The sequence below is a fragment of the Siniperca chuatsi genome, linkage group LG18 (assembly GCF_020085105.1).
Source record: "Siniperca chuatsi isolate FFG_IHB_CAS linkage group LG18, ASM2008510v1, whole genome shotgun sequence".
In the NCBI taxonomy this organism is placed as follows: domain Eukaryota; kingdom Metazoa; phylum Chordata; class Actinopteri; order Centrarchiformes; family Sinipercidae; genus Siniperca; species Siniperca chuatsi.
In genome coordinates, this window is record NC_058059.1 from 17,223,918 (window position 1) to 17,240,808 (window position 16,891).

Sequence of the window (16,891 nt, forward strand, 5' to 3'; positions counted from 1 at the left end):
AATCCGATTACAAAAGTAATTTGACTACCAAAGTAATCCATTTCCAAAGTAATCAGATTACAAAAGTAATCAGTTTACAAAAGTAATTGCAAAAGTAATCTGATTACAAAAGTAATCCCATTTCCAAAGTAATCGATTACAAAAGTAATCCTATTACAAAGTAATCTGATTACAAAAGTAATCAGATTACAATAGTATTTGCAAAAGTAATCCGATTACCAAAGTAATCCGATTACCAAAGTAGTTCCAATATAGATTCCTTTAGAAAAAATGTGATTATAAAAGCATTCATATTACAAAGATTGCAGTTTTTTTTTATACTTGTCAAGAAGTATGGTTTTCTACTTGGTTACACCAGTGGTGGAAGAAGTACTCAGATCATTTACTTGAGAAAAAGGAGCAATAGCACAATGTAAAAATACTCAAATATAAGTAGTCCTGCACTCAAAAATTGACTGAAGTAGTATTATAAGCAAAATGTAGTTAAAGTATCAAAAGTAAAAGTATTCAAAATGCAGACTGGTCCCTTTCAGAAGTTTATATTATTATACATATGACTATTGGCATTTATGCATTAACTTGTAAGTAGTATTGTTGCAGCTGGTTCTACCTACTTTATATAGTGTTGGGCATTTTCATCTTAAACAATGCTTATAAGATGACTTTATGTTCTGTATGTATACAAATATACATTTTTGTATGATCAGCTTCAATCTGTGAAGTTACTATAGCTGCCAAATCAATGTAGTGAAGTAAAAACTACAGTATTTCCACTGAAATGTAGTGGAGTAGAAGTATGCAGTGGTGGAGAAAGTACGCAGATCTTTTACCTAAGTAAAAGTAGCAATACCGCTCTGTAAAAATACAAGCAGACGTCCTACATTCAAGATTTTGTTTAAATAAAAGTACAAAAGTAACTAGAAGAGTGCACTCAGTAGAGTGCAGATCTCCGGTATCACCAAATGGCGTATGAATAACATGCCAATGTCTTAAGTAATTTCGTGTGTTTCGTGTGCGCCAAACGCACTTCTCTCATGTCATGTGTTCCATTGCACCATACACACCGATTTGGCGTCGCAGCTGATGTGGTCCCATTGCAAGATGGTCTGTAGTGTAATATTACATTACAAATATTTGATGACAAACATTTCAATTAAAAATAAAAATTTAATGTAAATTAAAAAATATAATTATTTCAAAAGTAATCCTGTTTCAAAAGTAATCCGATTACAAAAGTAATTTGACTACCTAAGTAATCTGATTACAAAAGTAATCAATAACAAAGTAATCAGATTACAAAAGCATCCGAATACAAAAGTAATCGATTACCAAAGTAATCGATTACAAAAGTAATCCAATTACAAAAAATCTGATTACAAAAGTAATCCAATTACAAAAGCAATCCGATTACCAAAGTAGTTCAAATATTGATTCCTTTATAAAAAATAAGTATTCAGATTACAAAGATTACAGTTTTTTTATACTTGTCAAGAAGTATGGTTTCTCTACTTGGTTACACCAGTGGTGGAAGAAGTACTCAGATCATTATTACTTGAGAAAAGTAAGTACAGATGGCTTGTAAATTTGTTTAGGACATAAAGTTTACTGAAAGGTACTTTCAATTGAAGTGTAAGCTCTGAAAGGAGGAAAATAAAGAAATCAAATAAATAAATAAAACTAGATAAAACTAGACTTCTTCTGCAGGGTTGAGCTGTATCGTAGTGCATTCGTCCTGAATGTGATTGGTCCAAAGTGTTTGGGGTGACAGTAGCACCCCACGTGGTCAAAGGCGTCAGAGCACGACAGTGTGGTGTGTGGCTCTCCCAAGTGGGCAAACTGTATTGTGACTACCAGAATGTTGTTATTAAAGTAATCAGTATAGATGGTATAGATTTATAAATAAAGTTTATTCACCACATATATGAAATATTGAGCACACTTACTCTTCATTTAGTACCCTGATGAGGTGAATCCAGAAGAAAGACAAGATCCCTTTTCTGGTTATTGAATGTGTCATTTTGTGTATCACAATGACTTCCTCAATTTTAGTGATGTGTGGTGTCCCCCTACTAAAGGGGAAGATGATAAAGTTAGATTAAACTATGATTTAATTTGAGCATTAACATTTGAGACTTGTGTTAATATATATTTCTTTAATGATACTAAGTACCTCCTCAAAACTCACCTACTCACTCAGGCCTATGGTCTTTTACATTATCTCTTTTTGTGTAAAGCGTCATTGGGTCCCTTGAAAGGTGCTTTATAAATCTAAGTTGTTAATTCAAGACACTGCAAGTATAGAAAGGACAGAGCCTTCCAGCAGAGGCATACATACACCATAATGCATCAGATCTGAAATCCTAAAAATGCACATTGGTCACCAGCTGCAATACATCTTCCTCTATGCCTGTAGATCTTTAAGATTGTCTTTGTATATGATTACAGGTGAGAGTGCGAATGCAGTCCCCCTCTACCAGAAATGATGCAGTCGAGATTTGCAGGAGACTACAGGAGTCTACAGTATGGCTCACCCCCATTCAAAGCAAATGTTGCAGTGTTGACATCATCTGTATGATCATCTATTTATTGTGCTCTTGAAGCCATTGAAGAATGAAAATGAAAATGAAAAGGATTTACAATTTTTACAAAGTTTAAACAATTTAACATGGACATCGAACATGATTAAGAATGAAATGTAATAAAAATGAAGACTATTTACAATATGTACAATGCAACCCTACCATATTTACAGATGTATGACATATTTAAAGCTCATTCCTCCAACTTATCAACACAAGAGGTGAACTGTTCGTAGCTGACGTACTCTCTGTTGTCCAGACCTTTAGCTGTGGACATCAAGTTTACAGGGCAGAAAGTGTTTTTCTGGTGTTTTTTATGTACCTGGGTTGACAGTTTGCATCCTACTTCTGAGGAGTGTTCCTTCACCTTACACTTATATTGTGTAGATGTAGCCCAGAATGAAGGACTGCCAGTACTGTGCGATAGTAGTGGGCATTGTAGGCAGAGCCTGACTGGCAGGCATAATGGGCTGTGTGGAGGGGCCAGCAATCCTAGGGGTTGCTGTAGATGCAGAGAGGGAGGGCACAGGTCTGGTGATGATAGAGGTGGGTTGGGTTTTATCACTGGCAGAAGCACAGGTGGCAGTGGTGGTCGAGGCCAGGAGAGTGGCATGATTATGTCTGTCCTTCCCTTTAACACCTTTGTCCCTGCCATATTCCATCAGGGGGTAGTCCGGTGGAGGGAGGACTGCTGGCTGGTGTGGTGCTGGAGGTAGGTCTGCAGATGAGATGAAGGTGGTCTTTGTGATGGTGGATGGCTGTTTTGTGGTGTGCAGGTTGAGGAGCCTCTCTTGGCAACGGATGAAGTCCTGCACAGTCTTGATCTTAATCTTTGGGAGAGGAATGCCTGCTTTGCACAGGACTGGATCCTCCACCAAAATCTGACACTGGATTCGCTCGTATGCTTTAAGGATGGTGCTCTTCTCAGGACTGCTGCGAGACCCTTGAGGTGAGCGCAACCACAACAGTTTCACCAGTGTGTACATCAGCCTGTTGTGCTGATCACTGATGCCCTGTTGTGCTGGTGCATAGCGCTTGGCCATCTTTACCCTATGTATCACAGCAGCATCGACAAGATCATCCCTTTTTGTGCGGCAGTAGAGGATGTTACCCCAGTGTGTACAGCTGGTTGAAATGCTGCAGCTGCTTGTCGTGGTCCTCCACTGCATTCCAGACTTCGAGGACCTTGTTCCTCTGCTCAGTGGTAAGTGACAGCTTGTCCTCTGTCAGGCCAATCTCCACCAGCACAGAGCAAAACATTTCCAACTTTTGAAAGCCAGGAAGAGGGTTTGGACTGCAGGCATCCTCCTGTTAAAAAAATTGCCATACGAATGCAGTAAGTTCATATGTGTACATTGTCAAGCAAACAGTGCACTGTTTTTCATTCTATCAGACACACAGTTACTCACAAAGGCCGGAGGGTGAACAGTGGAGGTTTTGTCACTGGTGAGCGTAATGTGGGGCAGGACGGCATCCAGCACATCGTCATGTGCCTCCACGTCACTCTGGTACGCCTCGTCTGCCTCCAGGCTGAACCACCTCCTCCTCTGGACCAGGTCCATCGTTGACAATGTCCTCAAGAGAGAAGGGTCCGGATTCACTGGTGCTCTGGCTGAACAGGTACTCCAGCCCAAGCAACTCGTTGGCAGGGGAAGGGAAATTCCCCTTCACAGTCTGTCCAAACAGCTGCTGACAGTGGGTGTTGAGGGGGTCAATCAGCGGTGCCGAGTAGGTCCTGTGGTGCTGTCCTTTGCCACCAAACACCTGTCTGAGGTCCACCGTGCAATGCCACTTATCAGGTAAACATGATAGGGACGTGCCGCACAGTGGGGACCTGAGTAGAGTAGAGTGGAGTAGAGTGGAGTAAAGCTTTAATGTCCCCGAGGGGCAATTTGGCATGCAAACAGCAGTAAAAATTGCATACATACAGTACACAATTAAGCCACCAGCCAAATGCAATGGTAGATTTCAGACACAAAATAATGATTTACTTTTGACTAGTTGGTGAATTTTAACATTTATCTGTCAGCGACTGGTAGATGTTCACATTTGAAAGTTTTAAAGTTAATTTCCCACCCTGGAATAATTACAGGGTCACATGTTTAATTTGTCACAAATATAGAGACTACACTTGTGTACCTGGAATCATGTGCAACAGAGTTTTGTGGAATCCTTCCAGGCTGTTGCTTCCACGCAGACATTTGTAGTAGGACACGTCCACATGGTTGATGGTTGTGGTACGCGCCACCCTATACATGTTCATGTCTGGTGGATCCTGAATGCACTCCAGGTGTCACTGCTGGCCTGCCCACATCCCATCAATGGCCTCTGTAAATACACATACATACATACGTACAGTGTGTTATGTTCACTTTGTATGCTACACTATCCGTATCAGCGTTATAATAACTTTTTGGAATGAGGTCTTTTATACCAGGTGTTTTGAAGAGGCTCACTCGCACATGGTGTTTGAGCTGCTCCCTAGAAATGTAGTGGCGAACAACATCCTCATCTGAGACAGACTTCAGCGTTGCCATGTCCTTGGCTCTAACGGCCTTGATAAGCAGCTCCAGGTCTGCGTGGTTATAGGCCAGCACTGCCCCAGCTAGAGCAGACTTGAACACAGAGTACTTGGAGTGAGACTCTGTGCGTATGGCTGCGTCAAACCGATGGATCCAGTGGAAGATGCCCAGACGCACAACCATCCCATTGTCCACCCAAGGCTGGAACAAAGTATCCACCGCTGTTGGGCCCCGCGCTCGACAACACCCACTGTCCATGTACAAGATTTTGGGGACAGGTTGATTGGCCAGCCGGAATCTTTCCATGACTTCACGGCACATCGGTTCCAGCTTTGCAGTGGACTCCTCACAGGTCAGCACAAATGAAACTATTTGGGACTGCTCGTTTCCGATGCTGGTGAATCACTCAGGAGTCGTGCGGAGGGAAGCTCTCTATGAGGAGGCGGAGCCTGGAATGTGTGTCTAAATGCAGAGACAATCCCTCCGGGTATCGCTACAGTCATGAGGAGTGTGGTGTACAGGTCCTTAAATTAAAGGTAGTCCTCAACGTGATTCTCCTGTATCTGCCGCCACACCTTGACCATAGTGTTCCATTCGGTCTGGTCCCTTAGAAGCCGCACAACATTCCTATCGACACCACACCTGTCGGGAGAGTCACAATCAATATGTTGAGGTTGATTTGAGTGACTATTTTCAAGTTGGTTAAATGCACACATTATGTTCAGAATGCTCATTTGCTGGTGAGGATGGCAGGGAACATAGCTTGATGAGCCTCGCTAAGTTGGGATAAAATAGCGGGATCCCATGCAAGCCACCGACCCACTGTGCCACGTTCTCCGCTCCTGGCTGCCTTTGTACATGGTCCGCAGCACAAGACCTCAGTGAGCACTGTGTACCAGCTGGACACATCACAGATGTGACATACCTAAAGTACACATGGGAAAAAAATCTAAGCAAATAAAGACCAATAGCAGCATGTGACTTTCTGTGCTCTTTTTTTCTTGCATGTTTACGTACATAGTAGTAAATATTCACCTGTGATGTAATAACGCTAACACAGGTGAAGTGGGTTATACCCAGTGATGGTAGCCAGACTTGTAAAGGTGCACATTCCGTCTTCTACCCACACACTCATCACCTCGAAGACACTTCAGGGAGTACCTCCACAATCCAACAGAGCGCTACACAAAGACTTAGCTCAGAAAAAAGAGCTGTGGAGTTGGCAGAGCACCACTGACATAGCCAGGAGGTTCTGGTGGGTAAAACCACATGCGGTCTGATTTCATCACCCGTCGCCTCTTATACAGACCAGTGTTGTCCTTGTAGATTTGAACGGGGGTGAACAGCCCTCTTTCTGTGTCCTCTTTGAGCCATGAAATGTCAGCAGATGGGATGCCACTGGGGTTTTACCACAGACGCACCCAACCCTCTAGCTCCACCTGCAACACACATAACACACACACAAAATATTTCGTTATTATATACATAATGTTAAGACAGAACACCAATTTAAAAAATATGTATACCAAATTGTTCTCATTTACATTGTTTGCATATAATGTGAATATTACTTACAGGGGAGTCAGTCAGAGGTTCTTCCATGGGATAATCATGACCCTTGGTTGTGGACGGGGTCTCTGTGGGCTGGCTAGTGGACGCAGCCTGCTTGGGGCGGTCAGCGGGCTTAGGCTGCTTGGTCTTGTCTGTGGGTCGGGAACCTCTGCGCTGGGAATCCAGAGACTGACTGCTAGTCTGACTGCTGGACTCTTGGGACTTGAGCAAGTCTGAGAATTTACCAAATAAAAGTTTTGTATAATACATTATATAAAAAAACAAAAACAAAATGGTTTGATGTCTATTAACTCTGTATCTCACTTACCTTCCACAGCCTGGCTTGCAGCTATCAGTTCAGCGTCAACGCCTGCCCATGACGAAGGACCACACTTGGAGGTGCTTGCCTGTGGTTGCTGGACAACAAATGTAATGTAACTATCTGGATTTTATGATTTTCATTTAATATGATATCATTTACTATGCTATTCTGCTCTTCCTCTTCCATAACAAATACATAATCAAATGAACACTTACTTGCTCCTTGTCATTAATATATTTCTTGAACCTCTTCATCTGCACACTTGTGATGTGGGTCATTGGTGTGTGCAACCACCTCCTCACAGAACTGTATGCCTTCTGGATTATCACCCTCTGCTCATCACTGAATTGGTCTGGCCTGTCCTTTTGGGTGTGGTACTGGCTGCCCACATCTCCTGAAAGGTGTAAACTGCAAACCCTCTCTGACCGTAGATACACCTGTCATTGTTGGCCTCAAGGAGACTGGAGACTTGTAGGAAGCTCTCTGCATATTCTGTGAGGTAGTCTTTCACCCACTGGTCCATCATCTCTCCCTTTCTCTGTGGGTTTGTCACCTCTGATCTGTGCTTGTCAAGTACGCTGGAATCATGTACATCAACTTAGTACTGTCATCATTAATATCACTGCAGTTGTGATAATGAATAAAGAAACTTTACAAAGACGAATAATAAACATAGATAATAGCTATAGTTTTGTGCAAACGGATATACAGGTTATATATTTTAAGCATGACATCAAAATGATATTTAAAACGCATAGCCTACAATGGTATTAAATATAATATGCTTACTACTTCATGTAGCCCATACCATTTGCCACAAGCCAGTGGAATGGTGCATTCTCATACTGGCCAAATGGCACCACCAGCTTTCCCAGGCACAGCTGACGGACCTGAGGGTGCGGGGATACCCTCTGCTCGAAGGAGCTTCTCTGCGTGGGCCAGGTGAGCAGCTCCTGTGAACATCAACATAATATAGCAATCAACGTTAGTGTACAACAGGTCATTGATACCCTTTTAGCACACAGTGAGGGAAAAAAAAGGAAAAAAGTGTCAGAGCAGGGTCACAACTACTAAGGTTTTTTGCTTATGGCAAAAGTCCTTGAGGGTGCATGCCATCTTTACACTCAAAATCAGATGAAATCTTTTGCCCCAAAAGTTACCAGTAAAACATCAGGAATATGAACTATTATTATGGATCATGGATATTTATTATTTCATATTCCATATACCCCTATACCATATTCTATATACCCCTGCCATAACCATAACCTGGGAGGCAGCGCTGCCTTACATATAACATTGGAGGCAAAAAACATACTGGGAGAAACCACTGTAGTTGTTATATTCTCCTGTCTTGGGTAATATAGGCCATGGTATTTTGGGCTAGTGGGTGTATTTTGACAGCAGGGAAAAATGATAAAATATTAATGGTGCAAAACCTCAAAAATACAGTTTCCCTGACCTCTGAAACACTGAACACGAGTTAATTACTTTTTTATTAATGAGTGATGGGTTGTTTTTGGAACGAATAGGTCAAGGTAAACTTTATTATCCCAGATAACAGGGGTGGTCAAGGTGCAGAAGTAGGCATAACGTTACAGTATAGAGAGTAATAACATGGCAATATTGTCTTCCGAAAAAGGACTGCCTATCAAAATTTGACTGCACCCGACATGAACGTATTTACTGTAGGCTACATTAAACATGCTGCCCTGATTATATGGCATAATTTCTTAAGTGTAAATTATTCCACTCAAAATAACTTACAGGACATATTTTGGGAGTATATGACTATGTGTAGTATGGGCAGCATGTTTAATGTAACTCGTAAATATGTTCATGTCAAGTGCAGTCTTATTTCTGCAGCATGTTTAATGTACAGTAAATACGTTCATGTCAGGTGCAGTCTTATTTCTGCAGCATGTTTAATGTACAGTAAATATATCCATGTCGGGTGCAGTCTTAGACCCGGTCCATACTGTTGAGTGAACAGTATGGGTAGCACAAGATAGAATGGATATGACAAAAGAACTCGAGTAGGCAGAGGAGATTCTACTGTACGTTCTCACCAACAGCAGGTCCTTCGATTTTACTGAGACGCTAACAGTTACCTTAGCGGTAAAGTTAGCCTAATGTTACCTGTCAACAGAACTCTTAGCTAGCTAACGTTAATGTGCAACTATTCAGTCATGGTCATATCTGTATAAATGAAAGGTGTATAGAGTATACTGTATAATTTTTATTATTTCTTATTTATCACTGGTGACAGGTCCTTGCTGTTGCTGCTACGCATATTGTCGTCTGATTGGTAGTCTTCAATCGAATCCTATGATCCAATCCGGAGTCAACTGTCAGACTGTAGACTCTAGACCAATAAGAACGTTGTATTTGTTTTGGATTTTCGTATGTGTTTTTGAATTGGCATTGTTTCTGAAGCTGCAGCATGTTTCTCCTAATGGAAAAGTTTTGGGCTGTTGTAGTGAGTTTACCCTTGTCAGCCACTATACATACCGACAAACAGAGCAAGAGTTTCTCCAGTTGAGAAAAAGGGAAAGTTACAGCACTTTCTAAAAATGCAGCATGTCTACTGCATTGCATTGTGGTCCACTGAGGCCAATCTCATGTGTATCTCTTTGTCTTCCATAATGGATTCTTCCATGTGTGATTGGTGTAAGCCTGCATGCATATAAAATGTTGAGTCTATAAGAAAAGCAACTGCTCTTTGATTATGAGAGATTGATAGCAAACATTAGGATTACTGCTGATGTAGCTGCACACCACTCAATCATGAAAATATGAAAATACGACAAAATGTGCACAGACGTGTAATGTATAGCACAAACAGCTGTTTGTAACAACAAAGGATTTCTGGGTGAACTTCACCTTCAACTCATAGTTGCCTTTTACCTCAAAGGAAGTGCGTGATTATTAGTCAGCTGGTCGCTTGGTTGCTCCTGCTGTGACTCATTATTATATTAATGGATAAGACGGTGTAGTCCCTCATTCGTCCAGGAGTGTTCTATCGTAGAAAAGGTTTCAGTCGTAGTCATCTGGACACTGTTTTCAGAATCAAGACATTTCGGCTCCCATCCGGAAGTCATTCTCAATTGTGAAAAAATGGAACGGGAACTCAGAAATTTAAGCTACTCTGTGTTACATAAGCCCTGCCCTCAGGAAGGAGTCTACCTGAGTATCTGTTCAATAGATACTCAGGTAGACTCCTTCCTGAGGGCAGGGTCTACCTGATTCTACCTGAGATCTACTTGAGTGTAGACTACTGGTTCTGAGAGAGCGAGCGGGTCTGGAACACAGCTCACCATCAGCTGCAACGAGCTCTTCACAGACGCAGAATGACGGCTGACCCTAAGATGCTCCACTGGGACCCGGGACATCAGAATGCGTCTACCCTGCAAGAAGCTCAGTCCCAGGTTCATTGGTCCCTTCACATACACACTGAGTGTATATGTGTAACTGTGCGTTCAGTTATCAGACTGCAGAGAGAAAGAAAGCAGCATCAGTTGCTGTAATGTAAGCTTTAACATCCCACCTGCTGTTTTTATTTTAAAGTTTTTATTATCAAAAACTTAAAAGATTATCCACACAAAAATTAGAAACAGGCAAAGAGCCTTAAAAAAAGAGTCAAATATTTTTCAATGCAGCTTCATTGCATAGTGCAAAGAGTGCATTTTTAGTGCAACTAACTAGCTGAATTCCATTTAGCTGCTTCAGTTTAAGGGTCCATGTATTGTTCATGATGACTTACTGGGACACTTGAACAGAACAGAGCCATTGTTAATGTTATTAGTAACACCTGTGCTTTTCCTGCTATGATAAGTCAAAATGCCTGCTGTGAAAAAAGGAGCGATAAATAACTTATTTATTGTTTTGCTCTTGTTGTAGCATTGTTTTAGCATTTCTGTAGGTTTTATCGCTGATTTTACACGCTGGGTGCCTGCCCTTCTCCCCACTAAAACATTTTATTGTCAAAAACTTAAAAGATTATCCACACAAAAATTAGAAACAGGCAAACAGCCTTAAAAAAGAGTAAAATATTTTTCAATGCAGCTTCATTGCATAGTGCAAAGAGTGCATTTTTAGTGCAACCAAGCACATATATCCATGGCAAACATTGGGTCTTACATTCCTGGTTTCAGGTCACTTAAATATACCTGGCACAGATGCAATCAATGAGCCATCAAGTCGACTGAGTAGAACTTCTACAACAGCACACCTGCTGAAAATGGAAAAAAGAAATTTTTCATTTGGTGTTTTAATTAAGGATTCAGATTTTCTTTTCTTACACCCTTTACAGCTGTCAGCGACTGGTCATTGCTGATAAGCTGATTAAAAGATCTGTTAAATGTTAAATGCAAGGTACATACTGTACAATATGCTTTAGCCAAACAGCAAAAGTTACCTTTTTTAATGCTGCTGGTAACTTTTTAACTAAAAGAGTATTACTCCATGTCCTTAAGGGAGATGTTGTGAAATAACTGCACTACTTCTTCCTGGAATACCACACAGGAAAACGCTGCACAGACATTAATCAAACTTTTGCACACTCATCACTAAATTCAAACTTGGTACAAGTCACCACATGGGTGATACGGCAAGCCGTTTTAAAGAGCCTGTGAGTTTCAGGGTGTGAATCATCGGCTCTGTCACTTCACTGATTTGTTCTGCTGAGTCGACATGATGCCTTTTTATACATGACCTTACTCAAACACTTAAACCACGTTTTTTTCTCAGAGGTGATTAAAAGGTGAGCAACGACTTAACAGCAGGCATTTTGTGTGCATGACTTTATCTGTTACAGCTAATCTTCCTTAAACATGTATGTTCCTGACAGGCAAGTGGTTTACTCTCAACTCAAGGAGTTAATAAGTAGAATTAATAAACTCTTGCGCTCTGTGTCGGCTGCAGGACCCTTGTAACCCTTACGAAATGTTGGTGGAGAAGAGGAGGTTAAGTGGTGGCATGTCATGGGGTTATCAGGACGTAACTTTGGATCTCAGATATGTCCTATCTGTGTTCGGAGAAGGTCTGACAAATTCAGCTTGTAAGTTTTCACAACATATGACAGGTTTCACAGGTTGTTTTTTTAAATAGCTCAACACCTGCTACATCCACAGATAGGCCTACTTGATATGTACAATATCTCTCTACAAACTTAATTCATAGAAATCTGTTGGAATTACAGTGTAATTACAGCTACCTCGAGGAACCCTTTTCATTTTTACCAGAAAAGGCCACTTTCATAATTGATGTAACTGATTTGAATGCATAAATGTATGTTCATAAAAGTAGTACTGAACATAGAGTAGTGCCTCCCAAGTAACACACGAGAACATGGACGTCTCTTGTTTCTTGGTTGGATGGTAATCCAGAAAAATGTCTACTTTGTGCAACAGACAAATTTTAAATCTAAAGATCCAAAGAGGATTTGAAACCACCACCTCTCAGTTACCAAAACTGCTTCTTAATTAACCAACTATCAGAGCGTTCTAAGCTACATCAGCTCTCACACAGAAAATAGTTACGTATGGAGTTCAGACAACATATGCTGGATCATAATGTTCATCAGTGTTCATCAAGTCTGACTCTCTACATCAATATCATTATCTAGATTATTTTAGAGAGGATGCTGGTAATTGGATGAAAGTTGAGGTCTGCAATGTGCAGTGGTGGCCTAACGGTTAGTGATGCAGGCCTGTTCCCACAAGGTCGCTGTTTCAAGATAAAGCTGCATGGGGAAAGTGAAAGAGCAGTGTTTGCCCTTCCCTCCGTACCACCACTGAGGTGCTTTTGAGCCCTAAACCTGCAGGTGCTCCACTGGAGCTGCTTAGTGCCCTAAGAGAAGACTGTGGTTGTAATGGACAGAGTCAGGGATACATATATTCATTTTTAAAACAGGCTAAATAATTTTCTGAAACAGCAGGGCATTGTAGTTTTTAGCAAACATCACTCAAACAGGAGGAAAAGTAGATTTATTGGGGACTATTTTCAGTAGAGGAGTTATACATATTAGGTGTTCTAGTGAGTATTTCTGGCAGCAGGACGGTGTATGTGGGATTGACTTAAAATAAACTACAGTGCCCATGGTCATCATTATGGAGGAACATGTCACCCAGTGCAACAGTGGGGCTCATTGATGTGTTTTTAATAGTTTTTGGATGATAATGGAGCTTGATAGCACAGATATGCTACATCATGCTTTGGATACACAGACAGTAGTTGATGTTCTTGGTTATTTCATGAGATTTGTTGATAATTAGAACAATATAGAATATCACTAGACTTATCCTTTAAAAGAAATGCGAGATAATGAAGTGTGATACTACTGAACTTATGCTGTTGATTTGATGCAGAAACATATAAATGTGTAGTAGGAATTGTCATTTCCAGTGCACTTGTGCTCTTTTAAATTGCCTTTAAAGGCATCATCAACTAAGGCAGCTCAAGACTGCAGAGAGAAAGAATGCAGCATCAGTTGCTGTAATGTCAGCTCTAACATCCCACCTGCTTCTCTCCTTACTACCACTAGATGTAGCTAAAATACTAGCAACTACAGTTGGCTTTTGCAGTTGAGCTCCACAGGTGTGTTCAGGTTGACTGTGACTACATGGAGACAAAGTTTCAGCAGTAGGTCTTTTGCAGAGAACACATTTTGACATGTCACAGTAGGAAAAGCACAGGTGGCTGAATTCCATTTAGCTGCTTCAGTTTAAGGGTCCATGTATTGTTCATGATGACTTACTGGGACACTTGAACAGAACAGAGCCATTGTTAATGTTATTAGTAACACCTGTGCTTTTCCTGCTATGATAAGTCAAAATGCCTGCTGTGAAAAAAGGAGCGATAAATAACTTATTTATTGTTTTGCTCTTGTTGTAGCATTGTTTTAGCATTTCTGTAGGTTTTATCGCTGATTTTACACGCTGGGTGCCTGCCCTTCTCCCCACTAAAACATTTTATTGTCAAAAACTTAAAAGATTATCCACACAAAAATTAGAAACAGGCAAACAGCCTTAAAAAAAGAGTAAAATATTTTTCAATGCAGCTTCATTGCATAGTGCAAAGAGTGCATTTTTAGTGCAACCAAGCACATATATCCATGGCAAACATTGGGTCTTACACATTCCTGGTTTCAGGTCACTTAAATATACCTGGCACAGATGCAATCAATGAGCCATCAAGTCGACTGAGTAGAACTTCTACAACAGCACACCTGCTGAAAATGGAAAAAAAGAAATTTTTCATTTGGTGTTTTAATTAAGGATTCAGATTTTCTTTTCTTACACCCTTTACAGCTGTCAGCGACTGGTCATTGCTGATAAGCTGATTAAAAGATCTGTTAAATGTTAAATGCAAGGTACATACTGTACAATATGCTTTAGCCAAACAGCAAAAGTTACCTTTTTTAATGCTGCTGGTAACTTTTTAACTAAAAGAGTATTACTCCATGTCCTTAAGGGAGATGTTGTGAAATAACTGCACTACTTCTTCCTGGAATACCACACAGGAAAACGCTGCACAGACATTAATCAAACTTTTGCACACTCATCACTAAATTCAAACTTGGTACAAGTCACCACATGGGTGATACGGCAAGCCGTTTTAAAGAGCCTGTGAGTTTCAGGGTGTGAATCATCGGCTCTGTCACTTCACTGATTTGTTCTGCTGAGTCGACATGATGCCTTTTATACATGACCTTACTCAAACACTTAAACCACGTTTTTTCTCAGAGGTGATTAAAAGGTGAGCAACGACTTAACAGCAGGCATTTTGTGTGCATGACTTTATCTGTTACAGCTAATCTTCCTTAAACATGTATGTTCCTGACAGGCAAGTGGTTTACTCTCAACTCAAGGAGTTAATAAGTAGAATTAATAAACTCTTGCGCTCTGTGTCGGCTGCAGGACCCTTGTAACCCTTACGAAATGTTGGTGGAGAAGAGGAGGTTAAGTGGTGGCATGTCATGGGGTTATCAGGACGTAACTTTGGATCTCAGATATGTCCTATCTGTGTTCGGAGAAGGTCTGACAAATTCAGCTTGTAAGTTTTCACAACATATGACAGGTTTCACAGGTTGTTTTTTTAAATAGCTCAACACCTGCTACATCCACAGATAGGCCTACTTGATATGTACAATATCTCTCTACAAACTTAATTCATAGAAATCTGTTGGAATTACAGTGTAATTACAGCTACCTCGAGGAACCCTTTTCATTTTTACCAGAAAAGGCCACTTTCATAATTGATGTAACTGATTTGAATGCATAAATGTATGTTCATAAAAGTAGTACTGAACATAGAGTAGTGCCTCCCAAGTAACACGAGAACATGGACGTCTCTTGTTTCTTGGTTGGATGGTAATCCAGAAAAATGTCTACTTTGTGCAACAGACAAATTTTAAATCTAAAGATCCAAAGAGGATTTGAAACCACCACCTCTCAGTTACCAAAACTGCTTCTTAATTAACCAACTATCAGAGCGTTCTAAGCTACATCAGCTCTCACACAGAAAATAGTTACGTATGGAGTTCAGACAACATATGCTGGATCATAATGTTCATCAGTGTTCATCAAGTCTGACTCTCTACATCAATATCATTATCTAGATTATTTTAGAGAGGATGCTGGTAATTGGATGAAAGTTGAGGTCTGCAATGTGCAGTGGTGGCCTAACGGTTAGTGATGCAGGCCTGTTCCCACAAGGTCGCTGTTTCAAGATAAAGCTGCATGGGGAAAGTGAAAGAGCAGTGTTTGCCCTTCCCTCCGTACCACCACTGAGGTGCTTTTGAGCCCTAAACCTGCAGGTGCTCCACTGGAGCTGCTTAGTGCCCTAAGAGAAGACTGTGGTTGTAATGGACAGAGTCAGGGATACATATATTCATTTTTAAAACAGGCTAAATAATTTTCTGAAACAGCAGGGCATTGTAGTTTTTAGCAAACATCACTCAAACAGGAGGAAAAGTAGATTTATTGGGGACTATTTTCAGTAGAGGAGTTATACATATTAGGTGTTCTAGTGAGTATTTCTGGCAGCAGGACGGTGTATGTGGGATTGACTTAAAATAAACTACAGTGCCCATGGTCATCATTATGGAGGAACATGTCACCCAGTGCAACAGTGGGGCTCATTGATGTGTTTTTAATAGTTTTTGGATGATAATGGAGCTTGATAGCACAGATATGCTACATCATGCTTTGGATACACAGACAGTAGTTGATGTTCTTGGTTATTTCATGAGATTTGTTGATAATTAGAACAATATAGAATATCACTAGACTTATCCTTGCGAGATAATGAAGTGTGATACTACTGAACTTATGCTGTTGATTTGATGCAGAAACGTATAAATGTGTAGTAGGAATTGTCATTTCCAGTGCACTTGTGCTCTTTTAAATTGCCTTTAAAGGCATCATCAACTAAGGCAGCTTCAATCTGAATAGCTGGTTAACATTTCTCAATAGTAGAGGAAGCATGTCCAAATATGGTAAATACACTGCTTTTTGTGTTTTATAATACCCCACCATACAGATAGATACACAGTTTTAACAGTATTTTACTTAAATAATATCATGGATACCTTGAAATGCATCAAATCCTGTGAAGAAGTGGATTTCCAAGTCAAAGACCTAAACACCAAATGGTACATATACATTTTTTTATTTGTATTGTTATTGTCATGTTATGAAACATCCTTTCAATCCACTATTACTATCAATTAATGTGGAGCAGTGGTTTTTCAGAGGATGTCATCTATACACACACACATCAGCAGGAGTTTAGTTACCACGGTAACCATCATCCACTGCCAACAGTCCCTCTCCCTCCCTCCCTCCATCTCCTCTCCCCTCCCCCTCTACCCGGCTCCAATCCACAGACAGGAACAAGACCGGGGTGGGGAGGGT

General features: G+C 40.6%; 1 long non-coding RNA gene across 2 annotated transcripts; it reads right to left on the reverse strand.

Moving 5' to 3' along the window:
* Positions 1-1,416: 1,416 nt before the first annotated feature.
* Positions 1,417-11,210, reverse strand: LOC122865273. Of its 2 annotated transcripts, XR_006375441.1 has the most exons (10): positions 11,144-11,210; positions 10,292-10,465; positions 7,764-7,927; positions 7,190-7,552; positions 6,981-7,068; positions 6,677-6,885; positions 5,014-6,540; positions 4,719-4,907; positions 3,989-4,413; positions 1,417-3,887 (listed from the first exon to the last, which is right to left on the reverse strand). It is a non-coding gene; the product is annotated as an uncharacterized LOC122865273 (long non-coding RNA). The 2 variants fall into 2 exon arrangements; XR_006375442.1 differs by lacking the exons at positions 10,292-10,465; positions 11,144-11,210 and adding an exon at positions 9,882-9,957.
* Between the last annotated feature and the right edge of the window lie 5,681 nt (positions 11,211-16,891).